Below are 20,054 nucleotides of genomic sequence, written 5' to 3' on the forward strand. Positions count from 1 at the left end.
GGTCTTTTATGATTCATTATACCTTTATCCCTTTATTATTGTGGTGTGAATTATTCTTTCCCTAGTTGTAATACTGCAAAGTTGTATTGTGTCTGTTTAACATTGACGCATCTGTGAAACATGTACTATCTAAATACTTAAGCGCTATTCCCTAAAAAGCGTTTATTCTAAATGGATGAAACATGTGGATAGGATGAAATGGGAAGCAGTGCTGGAGATGGGGAGCTGAAGTACATGAAATTAAATGCTTTTAATGCAGACCCTCTGAGGAAGAGCTAGGAACTGAATTTAGATCTCCTGATGCTCAGATATTGCTGTAATTTCAATGTCATTATATCTAAGCTTTCTTATCTCTGTTCTTTTACTGAAATGTTCTTAAAATACATATTTTGGCATCAGTGTTTTTAGCATGAAAATTTAGCACACCTCCTGCAAAAAAAATTGATAGTGCACAGTAAGATGAAAGAGACAGTGTTTCTTACAACTAGTCAGAACACACTTGCTTTATCTTTCTATTACTCACTCCACAGAAATTGATCAACTAATCAGCCAGCTTTCCTGGAAGTTCAGCAGTGGCACATAATCAGTGGCACACATATACTTTCTATTCCTTCTTGATTTTGATTGGGTTTTGCAGAATGACCACTGTTATGAGATAATAATTTCCCCAAAAGAAACAGACAGTTGTATAAAAGTCCTGGAGCTAATCGCTAGAATCTTAATTGCCCTGAGTGTAGAAACTATTGCCAGATTCTCAATTTTTTTAGAACTTTCTATAAAATACTTGATATTGCAATGTCAGCTCTTGTTTACAGGTTGGCATCTGTACTTCATCTATCATGCAAGACACGTTAGGATGCCGTTCTCTTTGCTAAGCAGTATGCCCTTAACAGCAGACTCTATGCCAGCAAAAGGGAAAATGCATTACCCTGCCTAAATCAAAGGTATTCTTTGAACAGGAAGAACTTCTGGCACCTGTATAACTGCGCTGCATGAGAGACTGTCTAACAGTGTTTCTCTTTATAATTTTCTAAATAATTTGTGAAATTCAATTTTGTTTCAGATAAGGCAGTGCAAAGGACTACCCTTTTTTAGTGCTATCAGAGCTACTGTGAAAAAGTAACTTCTGTGTTAAGGAAAACTCTGTAAGCTAGCATATGCCAAAGCTGAGACTCTACATAGTTTTTATGGGTTTTTTTTCCTTGTATGAATTTTGATTTCATAATTCATTTTCAGAATTCCCTAATCTTTCAGTGGAATCCTTTTTAGTAACTAATCTGTGCATTACTTGGGACTATGGCTGATTGAAATGAATCATACAGTGTGAATTCAGGTTTTATGATTGAGCCTGGTTTTTATACACCATGGAATCAGCACAGTCCATTTTGACCTCTTTCAATGGGAAGATACGTTCTGATTTTTTTACTACATAGTAAAAATGTTATCAATACTCCATCATTTTTAAAAGGAAAATTAAAAGCATGGTAACTGATTGCTTTAAATGATTCAAGAAGAGTTTTCAGATTGTAGTTGGATTTGTTCATTTTAACTAGATTATAAAGAATTTCCATGTGTCTTTGAAAGCATGGGTAGGACACTCATGAGATCTGTAGATCTGAGGGCTTTTTCCCTCCAGGGATATCTAGATATAGGTTAGTCTTTTGTTCATCAGGAGCTATTATAAAAAAAATAATTTTGCCATGGCTAATTAGGTAATTGTGTGTAATAAAAAGGAATACTACCTTCTGTTTAAATGTTTTTGAAGTGCAAGACCATATGAAAAACAACCTCAACAAAATGGAAAAGTATGCATAGTACTGACTGTTCTATAAAATACTCAGCTATACTCTGGTTCTTTCACCCTCCCCTGGGTTGCCTCCTCAGAGACACCACTGAAACTGAGGTCCATTACCCCTAAATGACATGTCTCCATTGCCAAACACATAATCTAATCAAATTGTTGTATAGCCTAGAGTGAAATAGTCCTTTTAAATAGGGCTTACTTACAGAGGAGGTAGTCTTGCCTAACTTTAAATTGTCTAAAATTTGAGCTCTAATCTATCTTTATTTATAGACAGTGAAAATAATTTGGCAGCTCCAGCAGGCAGTTTCATCCCATTCTTAAATGAAGACCTTCAAAAGGCAACCCTTCTCGCCTCGTTCTCCTCATTGACTTTTGAAGGAGCATAGAGACCTAGATTAGACTGTACACCATCAACACTGGGTGAACTCGGTCCCTCTCCTTGTGATCACCCAATCACTTACCACAGGGATATAAAAAAAAAATCCCTCCACTGTTCCCATTTGACATGCCCAACAGAACCACTCACAGGCATTTTAAGTCCCCTGGTTTGTTAGTCATACACAGGAAAAGGACAAGTGGCAGTTTCATATAAGCAATTAAATTTAGAGCTTACAAAGGTGGGTTTTTCATGGCACTGACATGGTTTGATGAGTGAAGCTCAATGGAAAAAGTTTTTTAAATTCCAGATTTGCAATGTTTCCTGTAGCTGTTATCAATAAGAGCAGTGAATCTCAGCAAAGTCAGTATGTCAGTGCTGGCTGATGTTTGTTGGGATATTTATTCTGATCTCGGCTGGGGAATGGCAGTGAATTCACTCACTACTTTATTTTTGCTGCCTTTTTATTACATAGTTATTTGCTCTTCATAAGAGGTGCTGCTCATGAGCTAACAAGAATGTTAACAATAGCAGAGAAAATGGCCCTGAATCCATATCGCAGACAAGCCATGGAAATTGGGCATTTTAAAGGTGAAAAACAGACATCTTGCAATTAGAGTACCCATGGCCTTAGTGTAATATTTGTAGTGCAAGGCATTTTTAGTGTTTTTAAAATTGCTTTACATTTTTTCACTACCTAGAATCTATGGAGGTTTATCTATCTAGGGTATCAAACTTTCATCTTGATTTGTGACTTTGTTTTGGTTTTTCCAGAAAGTCATAGATGTGTTTGAGCTTTTGGGGTTTTTATAAATGGAAAATAATTTTTGAGGTGAGGTGGGTAAGACTGCACAAGCCCTAACCATTCTTGGTTTTGTCACTGTTGCCTTTACACAGTCAAAATTCCTACTTAAAGCAGCTTATGGTAAATTCCCCAGGTTTGTGTAGCTGCCAGAACTAACAGTCACTCCCCTCACAGTTTTCCTGCCAGGTCCACACGCATCATGGTAGACCAGACTTTATCCTAATGAAAAGCTTAGCTGCTAAGTTAGTCCAGCATTCACTGTATCTTAACAGGCTCAAGTTCTGTCAACAGCAGATCTCTTAGTCCTGCGGAGGCAAATCTCTGAGCCTACAGAGCTATCTTCTCTCCTATTTATAAATTCCCCATCTTCTCCAAAAGAATTTATGGAGGTATGTGAATGCAGAGATGGCTTGGCTCAGTTCTCTCAAAGCATAGAAAGAAAAGTAGGTGTGTGCTGTGGGGTGTGACCTGCCAGCTGGCTTTTCCACACTGAAGGTTTCCCACAGAGCTTCAAAACACCTCTAATAGCCACCACGCCTCCCTTGGGCAGCTTCTAGGGTCTTGGTGTTGAGCTGTCTTAACCTGCACTCCGCAGGTGTGCAGACAGAATGTTAAAGCTACTCATCTCCCAGCCGTTTCTCTTTTTTCTGAAAGAAAAGAAAAAAAAATCCAAACAAGTTAAATGCTGCAGTATCTATATGCCTACAAAACTCCTTGCAAAAATACATTTGTATATGAGTTGTAATGTATTAATTACAGATACTTTTGTCTAACTACCCCCCTTCTTTTTCTTTCTCTGTGTGTAACTTTCCTGGGAGATTAATTTAGATTAATGTCTCCTTAGGCTACTGGTTTTAATACTGAGTTACATTCATCTAGGTGTCAGGGAAGTTGATTGTTTTGTCAAGATTATTATCATTTGCTGTCTTTCACTATATTACCATCTCTCCAGCATATGATACTACGAAACGCACAGTGAGTTATGTTTGCTAACAACTTGCTCTACAGCTTTTGCATTTCTGCGGGTCTTCTGGTGGCATCAGTGAAGGTGGAGGATTCCTACTTGCATTTTGAAAGCAATCTGGGCTGGGATTTGTCAGCAGGGAAGGCTGCTGCGCTAACCCCCCCGCATCGCTTCACCTTGGAACCCGCAACAGCCAATATATAGCCCCCAGTCCCAGCTCAGACAGGGTTGGATCCTCATGACTGCAACGTGACGTTTCAGGTCATGTTTTATTTACATACTGGTTTTTTTGTACAGGTTTCTCGGTACCTCCTGCCAGTTAAACAGACAGGATTGTGATTGCTGTCAGGAGGGAAGGAAACCTGCCTGCTTGCACTGCAGGTTAGAAACAGTTCCAAAACCAGCTACTGTCCAGTCAGCCCAAAAAAGAAAGAAAATCTTGAGGGCTACAAAAACTGGATTCATTCAAGCTGTGGTTTATTTTTAACACAAAAATTGTTAATCTCCATTAATTTCCATTGTTACGTGTTTACTGCATAGAATGGTCCATGTCCCAGCAGCTCCAGAGAAGGGGTAGGTCCAGGTTATGCAGAACAAATCCCTCTGGGTTTTCTAGTTTCTTGACAAGAGTCTTTCTTCATCTGAAGTAACAAAAAGCCAGCTAAGTCTCTTACTGTGTTCGCTCATGACACTTAGCAGTCTATGAACTTGACATAAAATATTAGACCACATAAACTGCTTCCAGAGCAGTGTTTTCAGGTCAGTAATTCTATGTGTATGGTATCTCTGCCCTCATTTGCTTTCTTTTTTTTTGTTTTGTTTGTTTTGTTTTCCCTTAGCTCTTGAGGAATCGTTTTCCTTATAGGCAAATTCAGCTTTACGTAACATTTTGTAGTTGAAAGTCAGAAGATTTCTCTTGGGTTTTGACACCCAAAAATTAAAACAAGACATACTGCTGTCTGGCTCAGCAGGAACCTCCTCAAGAGACCACCTGAGAATAACACTTTTCCTAAAGTATCAGATGTGCTGTGTGGCTCTAGCTGTGGACAACTTTTATTGTTGCCAGACATCTATACTCTTGGTGCTTGGGTCCTGTCTACATCTGCTGCAGAAAGTTGAATATTATGTAAAAGTAAACTTGAAAATCACAAGACTTTGAACTTTTCAATTTCAAACTAAGTTGAGGGTAGGAGGAAAAGCCTGTCACTTGTGAGTGGAAGACTTGAAGAAGGAGTCCAGTGCTGTCAGCAAGCCAGAGCTGAAAGCAGACGGGTATTAGGAATGGTTTATAAAATCCTTCAAGAGATGCTACTAGAGACAGACCAGAAATTACTAAAACTGACTTGAGAAGATGGACATGAAATGGAAACACATAAACACAATGATCATTAAACTACTGCTCAAAACAGAGTCTACTTTGACTTCATCAAACACTTTGGTCAACTACCTGGTCATTTAGCTGCCCACTGACTGGGAGAACAATGTTGCTACTCAAATCTTATCTGGTTTCACTGGAGACAAGTTGCTGAGCAACCAGTTAGACCGAGAGCACGCTGAAGAATGTAAATGCCATCTCCCTGCAAAGAAGTCTGTCCTTCATCACATCACCACCAAGCGTACTGCCTTCTCCTGTAAACACCAGTTGACACATGCCTATCAGGGAACAAGAAGGAAAATTCCGCCACGATGTTAGGGAAAAAAAAGCCTTTCAAGCACTTGTTGCCCAGAGGGACTGAGGAATATCCATCCTTGGGCATATTTACAACTTGACTGGAAAAGACCCTGACCAGCATGTGCTAACTCGGCCCCGTTCTGAGCAGGGTGCTGGAGCAGGTGCTCTCCAGCAATCCCTTTTTTCTGTCATCAGTGGATAGATAGCAGCTGCGTACTGGCTCAGTAAAAAAGAACGGACATTTTTAGGTACTTTTAACTTCCCAGTAACATAAGCTGTCCTGCTGTAGCTAACATGAAAAAAAATAATACGATGGTGAGGTGTTAAGATGCAGGTAGCTTCCATACATGTAAACCTGCACACAGGGACACATGCAAGTGCTGATGTTAGATGCTCTGCGGGAAAGCATTCCAACAGCAAAATATAAGGGTGGAGGGAGGGGTGCTTGAGGTTGAAGAAACCCTTGGAAAAAGCATGAATTCTTGTTGACAGATTTTGTTTCCAAGATGCTTGAATTGAGACCCAGTAGCAAACTGAGCTCTGAATTACTGGCAGGTAATATAACCAGCTGGTTGCACAACTCAGTTACACGGTAAACCCTTTCTTTCTGCACCTGCTTTCCAAGAAGTGCCAGATGGATGAAATACATTCTCCTGAATGGGGGAAACTCCATCAAGTCATTTAGTCTAGTATTTTCAGAAGTCCAGTAAAAGAAATGGTCTTGCATTTACCCTCAGAAACGTATAAGGTTTTCCTGTTTAAGATAACTATTTAGAGGACATAATTCTGTCCCCAGTCACAGGGAAGAAGTATGCAAACCTTGACCTCAAAGGTATTTACTTCCATCTATGAGAAAAATTCAGTTATGTTAAATTATTTCAGTTCCAGGAAAATAATACCTGATAACTAACAGAAAACAATCTTTCAAATATAAAAAGCTCTGCTTTCACGAATGTTATCATTCTGGTCACTATGTCACACCATTTTCTTGTCTATAAGTGAAGTCCCTGGAGCATTAGGAGCTCTTTCTCATGTGCTCTGGGTCTAACACAGCAAAATGAGACCGACCTCTCCCCCCACTAATGTGGCAACATCCTCCCTGACCCGAGTCTAGAAGAACTAGATCCAGCATTTCAGCATAATGGCAAGATTAGTGCCAAATCCCAAAATACTGTAACTTCATTAGCCCAACCTAAGACTCCCTTGTCTGTATGTCTGAAGATTACATTACCCCTTTAGGTGCCCTTTCAGTGGTACCAACTGCTGTCCCCCTCTTTTCTGAGTCTTTTACAGAGCCACAGCTTCCAAGTATAGTTTCCCATCTTACTACTGTGGCCTTCATTCTGTGTTCTTAGATACATAGCTTCATGTTTACCTGTAATAAAGTAATGTATTATATGCTTGCTTTCTGTTTACCACCTGATTACGTGAGTGACCTATTCTAATTTCTGTTCCTCTGATCTGTTGCAATATGATGAATTTATGTTTTCTTCTGTATCACAGATCGAAATGGAAAATAGCCAGGAGACAATCCAGGTGAGCTCCACCAGTTAACACCCCTGCACAATGGATGATACTGAACAATGATTGTTTAGCATTGAGACTAGCAATTGAGTTAACCACTGGATTTTGAAGTATCTGGTATATTAATTTGCTGTAACCTCTCAATCAAAGAACCGTGCAAAACTAAAGCCTCATGCTTTATAGTAGTTTTATATGAAAATAACTGCCTTTGTGGATTAAGGTCTTAGTCTTCTGAAAATGGTACCAGATTATCTCAGCAAAATCTACTTTCTGTAAATCCATGTCAGTTGACATAAATAACGTACTTCCTTTTATTTTGGTATTTATTAACACAGTCATTTTGGGCAGCATGCATTTCAGGGTATGGACTTCCATCAGGCCCATAGCCAGAAGAATCCAGACAATGTCAGGCTACAGGCCGGACACACAGCGTGAATTGCCCAGGTTGTTCTGTACACCTTTCAAAATACTGTTCCAACGTGAACTTCTTTCCCACCCCCTGGAGATCCCCTGGACTTCCAGTTCTTCTGAAAGTGAGTTTTAGTGACTCAAAGCACTCTTCTGTCAGCTCTTAGAAAGTTCTGGGATGATAACAATACACATTTTCTGATGTTAAGATGTCTGGTATCAGTGGCTGGTTTTTAGAGCCTTTTGAGGCACCTACTGTTTCCTCCGCAGTAATGACACCACTTGCTTTTTTTCCCAAATACAGAACTGGGGTATTTATTGAAATTCCTAAAATAAGTCCACTGCCAACCTTTGTTCATCTCATGGTTTATACTGTGCATAGGTAAAAATCCCAGGCAACCTTGAGTCAAAACTGAGAGTTTTAACAAATCCCCTTGAAGCGTTTTCTAACTAGACCACAGTTATGTTGGTTGAAGCTTCTCACCTGTCTACTCACTGATGGCATCTCTACTGCTCCTATATAGTAATTAATACATTATTAAAATCACTTTGTTCCTGTAATTTTAGAGCTGCATTTTTCTCAAATGGTTATTATTCATAGTTCTGCTGCTCTTCATCTCTGCAGCATCCTTGCGCTTCTGTAGTTCTACATGACAGCGGGCTTTTCCTGGCTGCCCACAAGCCATCCCTTCTCCTGTGTGCTGCTTGTCATTCTCTCCTTTCTGTGGAAATCTTTACTTACCCTCCAAAGAGTTTTGGTTTTGATCAGCACAGCCTTAGTGTGGGAGACATATTAAAGTGTTTGTACAGTGCTCCAAGGGGAGGCCCTTGGGAGCCAGGAGGGGGGCCAGTAATGCAGAAGAATGCAACTTTGCAATGGCGAGGACCTGCAGGAGGAAGAGACTTCCCCCAAAGCCTGAGGTGCCCTTGCAGAACTGCTTCACCACTCTGCAGACTGAAGAGGAAAGACCCGTCACATCAGGAGAGACACTGGAGCTGAATAAGGCAGCCCGGTCTGCTCCCCGTATAACAACCAGCACAGCTAAGAAGAGGTGACAGGTGATAGTAGTAGGGGATTCTCATCTGAGAGGTACAGAGGCACCCATCTGCTGACCTGACGCACTCCCTAGAGAGGCGTGCTGCTTACGGGGGTCTCGTATCAGGAATGTCACCGAGAGACTACCGAGCCTCGTACAGTCTGCTGACTATTGTCCACTGCTGTTGTTTCACATGGGCACCAATGATACAGCCAGGAGCAGTCTGAGGAGTATTGGGAAGGTTTACAGAGTCCTGGGAGCAGCGATAAGGGTCTCTGGAGCTCAGGTAGTTTTTTCATCAATCCTCCCAGTCAAAGGGAAGGGGTTTGAAAAGACCAGTTGAATCTGGCAAATCAACAGTTGGTTATAGGACTGGTGTCACAGCCAGGGGTTCAGCTGCTTAGACCATGGGACTCGCCTTCAGAAACCTGGTCTACTGAGGGCTGATGGGGTCCATCTGTCAGAGAAGGGGAAGATCATCTTTGGCCATTGGCTTGCCAAGCTGGTGAAGAGGGCTTTAAACTAAGGTTTCAGTGGGGAACCTCAATCCATCCCACTCCTACCAGCTTGATGCCAGTGCCAGCAATAGATGCCCAGAGCCTGGAGAGGGGTCACAGGTCAGCAGGAGAGCACCTGAGGAGCAGCACAAAGGAATTCCAGACAGTAAGCTTCATCGGGGGCCCAATTTAAATGCCTCTATGCAAATGCATGTAGCATGGGGAGTAAACATGAGGAGTTAGAGACATGCACACACCCGCAGGGCTACGATCTTACTGGCATCACGGAGACATCGTGGGATGGCCCCTATGACTGGAGTGTTGGAATGGGGTGATAGAGGCTCTTTAGGAAGGACAGGCAGGGGAGATGAGGAGAGGGGGCTGCCCTCTATGTCAATGACCAGTTGGAGTGCATGGAGCTCTGCCTGGGGATGGATGAAGAGCCGACCAAGAGCTTAGGAGTCAGGATTAAAGGGAAGGGAGGGACAGGAGACATTATAGTGGGGTCTGCTACAGGCCACCTGACCAGGAAGACTGAGTGGACGAGGCCCTCTATAGACAGACAGGAGCAGACTCACGTTCACAAGCCCTGGTCCTCATGGGGGACTTCAACCATCCCAATATCTGTTGGAGGGACAACACAGCAGGACATAAGCAATCCAGGAGGTTCCCAGAATGCACTGATGATAAACTCCTTCTCCAAGTGATAGAGAAGCCAATGAGAAGAGGTGCTGTGCTGGATGTTGTTCTCACCAACAAGGAGGGGCTGGTGGGGAGTGTGAAGCTCAAGGGCAGCCTTGGCTGCAGTGACCATGAAATGGTAGAGTTCAAGATCCTTAAGGCAGTGAGGACACACAGCAAGCTTGCTATCCTGGACTTCAGAAGAGCAGACTTTGGCCTCTCCAGGGATCTGCTTGGCAGAGTAGCATGGGATAAAGCCCTGGAGGGAAGACGAGCCCAAGAAAGCTGGATGATATTCAAGGATCACCTCCTCCAAGCTCAGGAGTGATGCATCCTGGCAAAGTGGAAGTCAGACAAAAGTGCCAGGAGGCCTGCATGGATGAACAAGTTGCTCCTGGACAAACTCAAACCCAAAAAAGGAAGCCTACAGAAGGTGGAAGCAAGGATGGGTAGCCTGGAAGGGATACAGAGAAATTGTCCGAGCATCCAGGGATCAGGTTAGGAAGGCCAAAGCCCTGATAGAATTAAATCTGGCCATCATCAAGGGCAACAAGAAGAGCTTCTACAGGTACATCAGTGGTAAAAGGAAGACTAGGGAAAATGTGGGCCCCCTCTGGAAGGAAACAGGAGACTTGGTTACCTGGGATGTGGGGAAGGCTGAGGTACTCAATGACTTTTTTTCCTCAGTCTTCACCGGCAAGGGCTCCAGCAACACCACCCAAGTCACAGAAGGCAAAATCAGGGACTGGGAGAGTGAAGAACTGCCCACTGTGGGAGATGATCAGGTTGGAGACCATCTAAGGAACCTGAAGGTACACAAGTCCATGATGAGATGCACCCACAGGCCCTGAGGTAACTGGCGGATGAAGTGGCTAAGCCACTATACATCATATTTGAGAAGTCATGGCAATCCAGTGAAGTTCCTGCTGACTGGAAAAGGAGAAACATAACCCCCATTTTTAAAAAGGGAAAAAAGGAAGACCCAGGGAATTACAGACCAGTCAGTCTCACCTGTGTCCAGCAAAATCATGGAGCGGATCCTCCCAGAAACTATGCTAGGGCACATGGAAAATGAGGAGGTGATTGCTGACAGCCAACATGGCTTCAGTAAGGGCAAATTGTGCCTGACAAATTTGGTGGCCTTCTATGGTGGGGTTACACTATTGGTGGATAAGGGAAGAGTAACTGACATCATCTACCTGGACTTGTGCAAAGCATTTGTCACTGTCCCGCATGGCATTCTTGTCTCTAAATTGGAGAGACATGGATTTGATGGATGGACCACTCAGTGGTTAAGGAATTGGCTGGATGGTTGCACTCAAATAGTTGCAGTCAACAGCTCAATGTCCAAGTGGAAAGCAGTGATGAGTGGCGTTCCTCAGGGGTTGGTATTGGGACCAGCGCTGTTTAACATCTTTGTTGGTGACATGGATAGTGGGATTGAGTGCACCCTCAGCAAGTTTGCTGACAACACCAAGCTGTGTGGTGCAGCTGACACACTGGAGGGAAGGGATGCCATCCAGAGGGACCTTGACAGGCTTGAGAGGTGGGCCTGTGTGAACCTCATGAAGTTCAACAAGGCCAAGTGCAAGGTCCTGCACATGTGTCAGGGCAATCCCAAGCACAAATACAGGCTGGGTGATGAGTGGATTGAGAGCAGCCCTGCAGAGGACTTGGGGGTATTAGTGGATGGAAAACTGACTACAAGCCAGCAATGTGCACTCACAGCCCAGAAAGCCAACCATATTCTGGACTGCATCAAGAGAAGTGTGGTCAGCAGGTCGAGGGAGGGGATTCTCCCCCTCTACTCCACTCTGGTGAGACCCCACCTGGAGTACTGTGTCCAGCTCTCGGGCCCCCAGCATAAGAAGGTCATGGACCTTTTGGAGAGAGTCCAGGGGAGGCCATGAAGATGACTGGGGGCTGGAGCACCTCCTTTATGAGGACAGGCTGAGAGAGTTGGGGTTGTTCAGCCTGGAGAAGAGAAGGCTCCAAGGAGACCTTATAGCGGCCTTCCAGTACTTAAAGGGGGCCTACAGGAAAGATGGGGAGGGACTCTTCATCAGGGAGTGTAGGGATAGGATGAAGGGTAGCAGTTTTAAACTGCAAGAGGGTAGATTTAGACTAGATATAAGGAAGAAATTCTTTACCATGAGGGTGGTGAGGCACTGGAACAGGTTGCCCAGAGAAGCTGTGGATGTCCCCTCCCTGGCAGTGTTCAAGGCCAGGTTGGACGGGGCTTTGAGCAACCTGGTCTAGTGGAAGGTGTCCCTGCCCATGGCAGGGGGTTGGAACTAGATGATCTTTAAGGTCCCTTCCAACCCAAACCTTTCTAGGATTCTGTGATCCCTCGGCGGTACCTGCCACTCCCTGCGAGCCCGGCTGTACCCCCACCGCCCGGTGTCCCGGGGGAAAGGGACGGGGGTCATCGGGGATTCAGTTCCACATGCAAGCAGCACCAAGGACGTTATCCTCCCACGAAACGTTTCCTCCGCGCCTAAAAACATATTCCCCGCCCCCCGCCGCCAATATCGAATTTTTTTTTAGTAGATTTTCCCAGCTCCCCACATGCGTCAACGCCTCACAACCAACCCACCCCCCCACCCCCCCGACGCGTCACCGCTCCGCCGACTCACCCGCCCCGCGCGCGCAGCCCGGCCGGGCCCTGCGGCGGGACCCGCGCAGCCGCAGCGCCGCCTAGCGGCGCCCGCACGCCATGTCCCTCCGCGGGCGGTCCGGTCCCGGGGCGGGGGGGGAGCTGGGTGGGTGCCGACCCCCTCCCGCTGACGGCTCCGTGCAGCCCCCCAGACCCGCCTGCCTGTGCCGCGGTGGGGCAGAGGCCCGGCGCACAGGTGACCGGGCTGCCGGCGGCGCTGACTGCTCTGCGAGGCTGCCGTGTGGGCTGCCGTCACCCCGGGAGCCGCGGGGGCCCAGCTGCTGCCTAGCAAAGGTGGTACCGCTTCTGCTGAAGGTGAGGAGAGCCGTGGCATTGACGGGAGTGAGTTTCATTCCCCTGAAGAAGCTGGTTGCACTCACCCCCGCGGGGGTTGCCGCAGGAGCGTCCTGGCCGCTGCTCGTGGGTTCCCCGAACAGAGCTCCACTGTGGGGACACGCGCCTTCGCTGGGCCCAGTCCTCCCTTGACCCCCCAGCTGCCTTGTCCTGCTCCCTGGCTTTCATCACTGCAAATTTATCACCTTTTCCCTGGATTATACGGCCCTGTCCTGGAGCACTGTTGTAAAATTTAAGCAGTTCTTACTTTCTCTGCTACACAGATAAGTAATTCTTTTCCTTTCTGTTTAGACCCTTGCCTCGCTAGTTTGTTCCTTCCCTGTCCGGGCCAACCCTGGTGATAGTAAATGTCTGTGTGTGGACTCCTGGACTAGTATCTCCAAGTGAAAGGGTGTGAAATGGATGGACATCTGATGGATGGAGAAGGTGAGAGGGCAGTGTCAGTGGAAGGCGATGGTCTGCAGGTGAAATCTCTGGCCTGCTGGAGAATGTGACAGTGACCACATTGTTTCTCATCAGCTGAAGTCCCTTGTCATTCAAGTCAAAGTATGCCACAATATAGCAACAGCAAATGCTGCCTGAGAAGACCCTCTGAACCTGATCATGAAAGGCGCCTGTGTGTGTCTGGGGGAACATCTCTTCTCCTGAGATCTGTCCAAATGACACAACAATGTGACATCAAGCTACAGCTCATTTTATAGCTGCTGGTACACTAAGGTCAGTTCATGGGAGAAATGCAGGTTGAGCCTAACTTCTCTTCACCAAGAGCTTAAGATAAAGTGTGCTTGATGGTACACGCGGGTGTGTGTGCACACCCCGTTCAGGATAGGGTGGAACCAGGATGTTGCCTGCCCAAGAACGCAAGGCTGCCTCTTGGCAAAGCACACAACCCCTGGCAACGTGCCCAGAAAACCGGAGCACCCCACAAAAGAAATAAACAAACAAAAAAAAAGGCAAGCAGAAAAGAGCTCTCAAACAGGCTTCCTTACTTGGGCCAGAGGCAGGTTATTTAATTTTTTTTTACATTGAAGTCCTCCTGTAAGCAACACCCAAGGAACGAGAAGGCACTGCCTGCCTACCCTTCTCCCCTGTGGCCGCATCTCCTCGGACAGTCCACTTATCACTCTTGAATCTCTCTTTTTTCCTGATAAGAGATCATTTAGGTCCAAACAAAGGGAAGTCTGCCTTCAAGTTCCCAATCTACCCACTTTGGATCCAGGCTGTCTCCTCAGGAACCAGAAGCACTCTACTGCATCAGGCCATCTGTTCCCGACGCTAGACTTCTTGTAGTCACACTTAAAAGCTTTGCTCCCGCACCGCTCCAGTCTCTTTGGTGTCCACCCTGCGATATCTGCATGGAAATGGCATTGTAAACTTCATCATGATGTACGCTGCCATGTGTCCTGCTCCTCAGCTGAGTCCGAGCTGGATTTTGGCAGATGGGGCTAGGGAAATACGAAGGGTGCACGTGACTTCTAGTGTGCCTCTTTACTGACAGAAACCCAGCTTTGGCTCTGTGATCGTCTCTTCACCATCTTCATCATATGAGGACGGAGACAAAGGGTGAATGCAAAAGAAGAGGTCCAAAGCAGAGCGTGCAAGGCATCTGAGGCAAAGTGGAGTAGGTAGCTGGGAAGGGCTGCAGTACAGAGATTAAAGAGGCTCTGACTTGAACCTCCAGTTGAAGGACATCAGTGACTAGTAACAGTGACCTGGAGATGAAAAAATGACAAATCAAGAACTGGCTGATGAAATTTGTTCTGACAGTATCAGAACAAGCCCAAGATCCACCTGCACAAAGTTAACATTGTTTCAAACAGAATTCAGCTAAAATCAGGATTTTTTTACCAAAATGTTTTACAGCATGTGACTGCAAACTTCTGATCTGATACTGGAAGTCCTAAAGCCAAATTTACCGTGTCCCCAAACTACAGCTCCTTGAAATATCCTCAACTTGTTTCTTTGCATATTTCTCATCTGACTGGTGGTCTGGCACTATTTAGGTTATACAATTCAAAATAGCCATTGCCTGAGGTGACTGGATTTTCAGGGAAGTGTTTCATATAGGGTCTAGCTGCAGTCTTTGTACATGACAAACAGTCCACATTGAGCTACTTGATCGTACCGATTAGGGTCATTCAAGAAATGTAATTATAGCACAATATTTAAGCTACTTTTTTAGTAACAAAATTCAAAAATTAAAATTTAGAAATACTTGAAAAGGTAAAGGAAGAAAAAAAGATTATGGCACTAGTTTTTTTTTTTTTTTCCCCTTTAGCAGGAGAGTAACAGACTTTAGCTTTCCCAGTAACAGACACAAAATGAACAATTAACCTTTATGTTGCACTTTTCAACCACAGATTTTGAAGTATTTAACAAAAGTGCTCAAGTCTCACTAGCAGAAAAAATGAATCAAACCCAGTGGAATTACTTGCTGCAGCTCTGCCAAAGAGGCAAAAGCAGAATTAAATACTATTAACTGTCTTGCTCTTAATTCTCTGTACTAACTCTCACTGCTGTAAACTGTGTTATGTATACTCCAGACAGAAAGGTGAAAAAATGCTCTCTATGCACTTAAGACCCTAGTGAGGATCAAAACATATTACTACATTAATCAAATGGCACCGCATAAATCAAATGCACCGTTCCTTTTTAGAAGTTATCTTCAGCATTTTAAAAACATGTAATAAATCTATATTTGACTGAGCCTTTAAAAATTATTATTTATCATAGTTTATATACTGCAGACATTTGTTTATAAAGGAAAAGGGATTTTTGCTGAAAGGGTTCTGCATGTTCTGGTCAACTCGTGGAAATCTCAGGAACACTGGAGAAGGCTCCCTTTGGTTTTGTCAACACCAACATGAGGAGCTACTGTAAGTTGTAGCTACAGGGTATTCCTTCCTGGTATACTCTTCCAGACCACTGAGGTCTTTTTACTTCAACTCCTTATACCTGGGTTTTTCTCCTAGAAACAATGCATGGTCAGTGCTGTGTAAGTTAAAATATCATTAAACATTTCTGTGATTTAGTAAGGCAACACATTTCCTGACAACTGAGGAACTGTGCACATTTCAGAGGGCACTGCTCAACTATTTGGATGGCCTGAGACTAAAGATTTACTAGTGTCCGGTCTGTCCACTGATTGCACTCTACAATTACATCACGAAGAAGCTCATTTCTCAAGGACTTTGCAACATCACTGCAGTGTACCAAAGTAACTTCTGTTCTGTTATCAATGGGACAAAAATGCTCTAACTAGAAAATGTTTGTAACATTTCACAGCATCTAATACAAATAGCAGATTTCTGAAGTGTCGAGTTGACTTAGTTGGAAGATATTTAAGCCTCAGGACTTGGTCTTGGGTCCACTGTTGATACTAGCAAATGCTTTGAAGGTAGGGAAAGGAGTGCCTTATTGTTATAATTGCTGTCCTTTGGCTGAAATACTTAAACAAATTGCATTTTCGTCTGCTGAGAGCTGTTTATCCCAACGTAAATGTAGATACAAACAAACAGAAGATAGCTGGTGTTTTCAAAGCCTGAATGTCTATCCCAGCTTCCCCAGTTTGGCTCTCAAACTACAGAGGCCAAGCCTTTCCAGTTCCAAACTATCATTACTTCACTCAGTTGGAAGCCTCTTAGGATTTGTTTGAGGTTTTTTAATGCCATTCCCTTACTCAAAAACTATTGAAAAAAATGAATCTACCCTATGACTTGCCAGGAGGATGGCCAATAACTTTTAGATAAATGTGAAGTGAGACCCCGTTGATATCAGCAGACCTGAGCGACAGCTGACAGATCAAGAAAGGGCAGAGTTTCACTCCAAGGGACTTTATCTGTGAGCTGGCCGGTACTCAAAGGTGTGAATTCAGGCTGGGAGTCCATCCTTCAGCTAAACACATTGTAATGGCAAGGACAGCCTACCTATCTATGCTTGGGTTTTTCACTGTTTTGGGGTTGTTTGGACATTGGTATAAAATGTATGATCTAAAAATCACCTAACACACTAGCTCATAAAACATTTGTTCTATGAAGCACGTCTAACTGTCCAATACAAAACAGTCAGGAAACAAGGATCTGTTCTACTCATGTTAAATATTCAAGGGGGTCATGCTGCTGGAATGTGGCTTTTCCCCCCCTAAATCTGAAGACTTTGAGCTATATGTTATTAGGGAAAGGCTTTGGAGTTCTCAGCACCGATGGTAATGCCAGAAAAAGCTTGTACACTGTGTGGCTCATAGCCTCCTGCTGCTGAAAGGTGTTTGTAGCTCCTGTCAGTCTCCTGTTGACACTAGCTATCGAGTGACAGTCATTATTTAGCAAAACCTAGTCCTGCACTAGTTATAAATACTGAGCAAATGCATAGCTGAATTTCTGATAGTGTTTCTCTTCCCTCATTAATATTCTTGTACACCTCTGAGACCGCTACTGCTACATATTTTTTCAGTTTGTTCTTTCTTGCAAGGAAAAGCTTACCTTTTCATTTATAACCTCTTTTCAACAATAATAACATGATGAAAGCTTTTACTGGAAAAGAACAAAGAGTTAATTCTTTTCTGGCTGGCCCCAAGTGACCCCTTGTTCCCACTGCCTTTGAAATGACTGGAGTTTGCTTAGCCTGAAAAATTACAGCTATAGGAAAAGTTATGCTTCACTGATCTATTTTAAAAAGGAACAGCAGAATTTTAAAAATAGAAACCCCATTTTTTTTTTCTGACTGTGGCATCTCCAACCCAAGTATGTTGATGCAATTTCCAAAGCACTAAGAAATGTCTTAGGTCACATTTAAGTCAAGTCAGCCAAATACAGGATCAGTGAAAAAATGAGTTGTTCATCTGGTCTGGAATGAGATCTTTCTTCCCATCATTCTTAGTTATAAAGATATCTTTTGTGTGGTTGAAGCTAAATTTAAGCCCAGGCTGAGTGCATTTGTGTACTATCTATGCGTGTTTTATGCATCAGCAGCACACTGCGTTACTAGTAGTCTACATACATAATTAGGGCTTTATGATCTTTGAAGTCAGTTAATACAAAGATTTACATATTTGCAGCAATAAAAGTCTGGGAAGTAATAGGAAAAGATGTTTCTTAGAGCTACAGTCTGATTCTCCTTTGACTTGTGTTGGTTTGGCTCCATTGTCTTCAGTGGAGTTAATCCTCACCCTGATTTGAGCACCAGAAGAAGAGAAGATGAAAATCCATCCCTGAATGTATGCCTAGGGAGGTCTGCTTTTATAGAGCTTGCTTTTCTTTCAGATCATAGCCCTGCGCAGGGGGAAGCACCAAAAGAGAGCGCAGACTGTGCCATGGAAATTAAACCGTGCAACATGGTTCTTCCACCGAACAACTCACTGCAGCATCTTCAAGACGGGGACTGAGCCTGGCTCTGCCCTGACGAGCAGCTCCCGAAGGGGCCGGTTTGCCCGGGGGGCTCCTGCCTGCTCCCTGGTGATGCTCCACCAGGCAGGCGGGAGGGAGGTCACTCGTGGGCGCAAGACTGAAAGTCACAGTCAGAGAAGTGTGGATTGAATGAAGGAAATGGTAAGGTGAAAACATACCGATTTAACATGTGCATTGCTATTTTGTAAAGAACCGTAAAGGCTTTTTCTTTCTTTGCCAAAGCATTCAGCTACTGCAATAGGATTTAAAAGTAAAATTAGTTGAACTTTAACAGATCTATAGTAGCAGTTAACTAGCAAAGGAAAGTCCATGTCTAGCTATTTCCTGCTGCTATAATGTTTTGATAATAACGGTACACAAAGACTTGTTTTGTTTAGCATGCGCCATATTATTGCATTTCAGACAAAGTCTTGATTCTCTAACACCAAGACAAAGTCTCAATTCTCTCTGTTTGAGACAAAACCCCAGGATGAAATATATGGGTTTGAATCGTCCCAAACTACAGAGGAGTAAGGAATTAGATTAGCATCAATTTCTGCTTCTAGCTACAGTGAAAACAAAGATAAGGCAAATATATATTTTCTAATTGAAGGAACAAATTTAAGAAAAATGTTGTTCCTCATCATTCTCTGTCTAATTATGAAATCAGAAAAATGAAAATATTCTTCCCATTCTCTGCACACACACCCTATCCCAGGCAGAGCTGTCCTTTCTGTGCTGAGATTTGCTTTCCTACACTAGCAAGTTTCCCTTCAAGAGCTCACAGGCATGGAGAGCAGCTTTGTTTACCACCCCCAGGTGCAAACCTCATTAACTAATGTTTACTTCTTTTGTGTTTTCAGCTTTCAGTAATGAGCCGGGTTAATGGATAGTGAAGATGGTAGTGGTGGGGAGAATGGTTAAGGAAAATTCAGGAGCTGGTTTTACATCTTTCAGTTTTACAGGCTCATAGGCAAAATGGCTATCAGCCATTTAGCTATACCCCCCAAAAAAAAAGAAACAACCCTTGGAGATGATGAACCTCCTACATAGGTTTTGGTTTGTTTGTTTTTTTCAGTATGGTGGGAAACAAAGCACAGCCAACCCTCCGACTTTTTGCAAGTTATAAATACTGTAAAAAATTCTACTTTTGACACCGGAAAATGCTTTCTCCTGTTTTCAGACTGACTCCAGATGCTGATGTACTTAGTACAGAGTGCAAATAACCCAACTGGAATGAAAAAGGTAATTGGGTTTGCGTTGGTCTGTCAATATTCCTAAGGGACAGACTGTTCAGCCTGCCAAGTTTGCTCTGCTGATGCACGCATAGCAGAGCATGAACTTAAACTGACTGGAGATTCCCACAGTAGATTCTCCCTGGTGAATAGGGGATCTCTGCTGCTGTAATCTGGTGGAGGTGGTGCAATTGCTTCTACCCTAGTTGTTCCCCCATGTCCCACAATATCAGGAGGCAGGCTGAATGTTTGCCTTGAAAAGAAAGAAAAGGTTGTGGTAGAACTGAGTTTTTCTGCACCAGATTTTCCCCTGACTCAAACCCCATTTTCAAAGGGCAAAATATTATCTTATTCCTAGGCTCTTCTGTACTTCTCACTATTATAATATCTGGGAGCTTCACATATACATATATTTATCTTTCTAATATACTAGTGACGTGAAGGATTGTCATCCCTATATGTGAAACAAAACATGGGGATCAAACCAGAAAGTTTCTTTTAACTTTGGATGAGAGGTCTTGGACAGTTAGGAGTGGACTTGGCTATTTTATACTTTAAATAGCTATGTATTTGACTAACCACTGTCCCTCATTTAAGATAGTTCCATGAAAAGGGATCTCCATGTACCATAGTAGCAATGTCCCTCTCAAACACAGGAGC

General features: G+C 43.7%; 1 long non-coding RNA gene across 1 annotated transcript; it reads left to right on the top strand.

Annotated features, from left to right (window-relative positions):
• The first annotated feature begins 3,526 nt into the window (after positions 1-3,526).
• Positions 3,527-8,114, top strand: LOC141933224 (uncharacterized). The gene is made up of 2 exons (XR_012626041.1): positions 3,527-5,869; positions 7,125-8,114. It is a non-coding gene; the product is annotated as an uncharacterized LOC141933224 (long non-coding RNA).
• The last annotated feature ends 11,940 nt before the right edge of the window (positions 8,115-20,054 follow it).

This window comes from Strix aluco, chromosome 1 (genome assembly GCF_031877795.1).
Source record: "Strix aluco isolate bStrAlu1 chromosome 1, bStrAlu1.hap1, whole genome shotgun sequence".
NCBI lineage: Eukaryota > Metazoa > Chordata > Aves > Strigiformes > Strigidae > Strix > Strix aluco.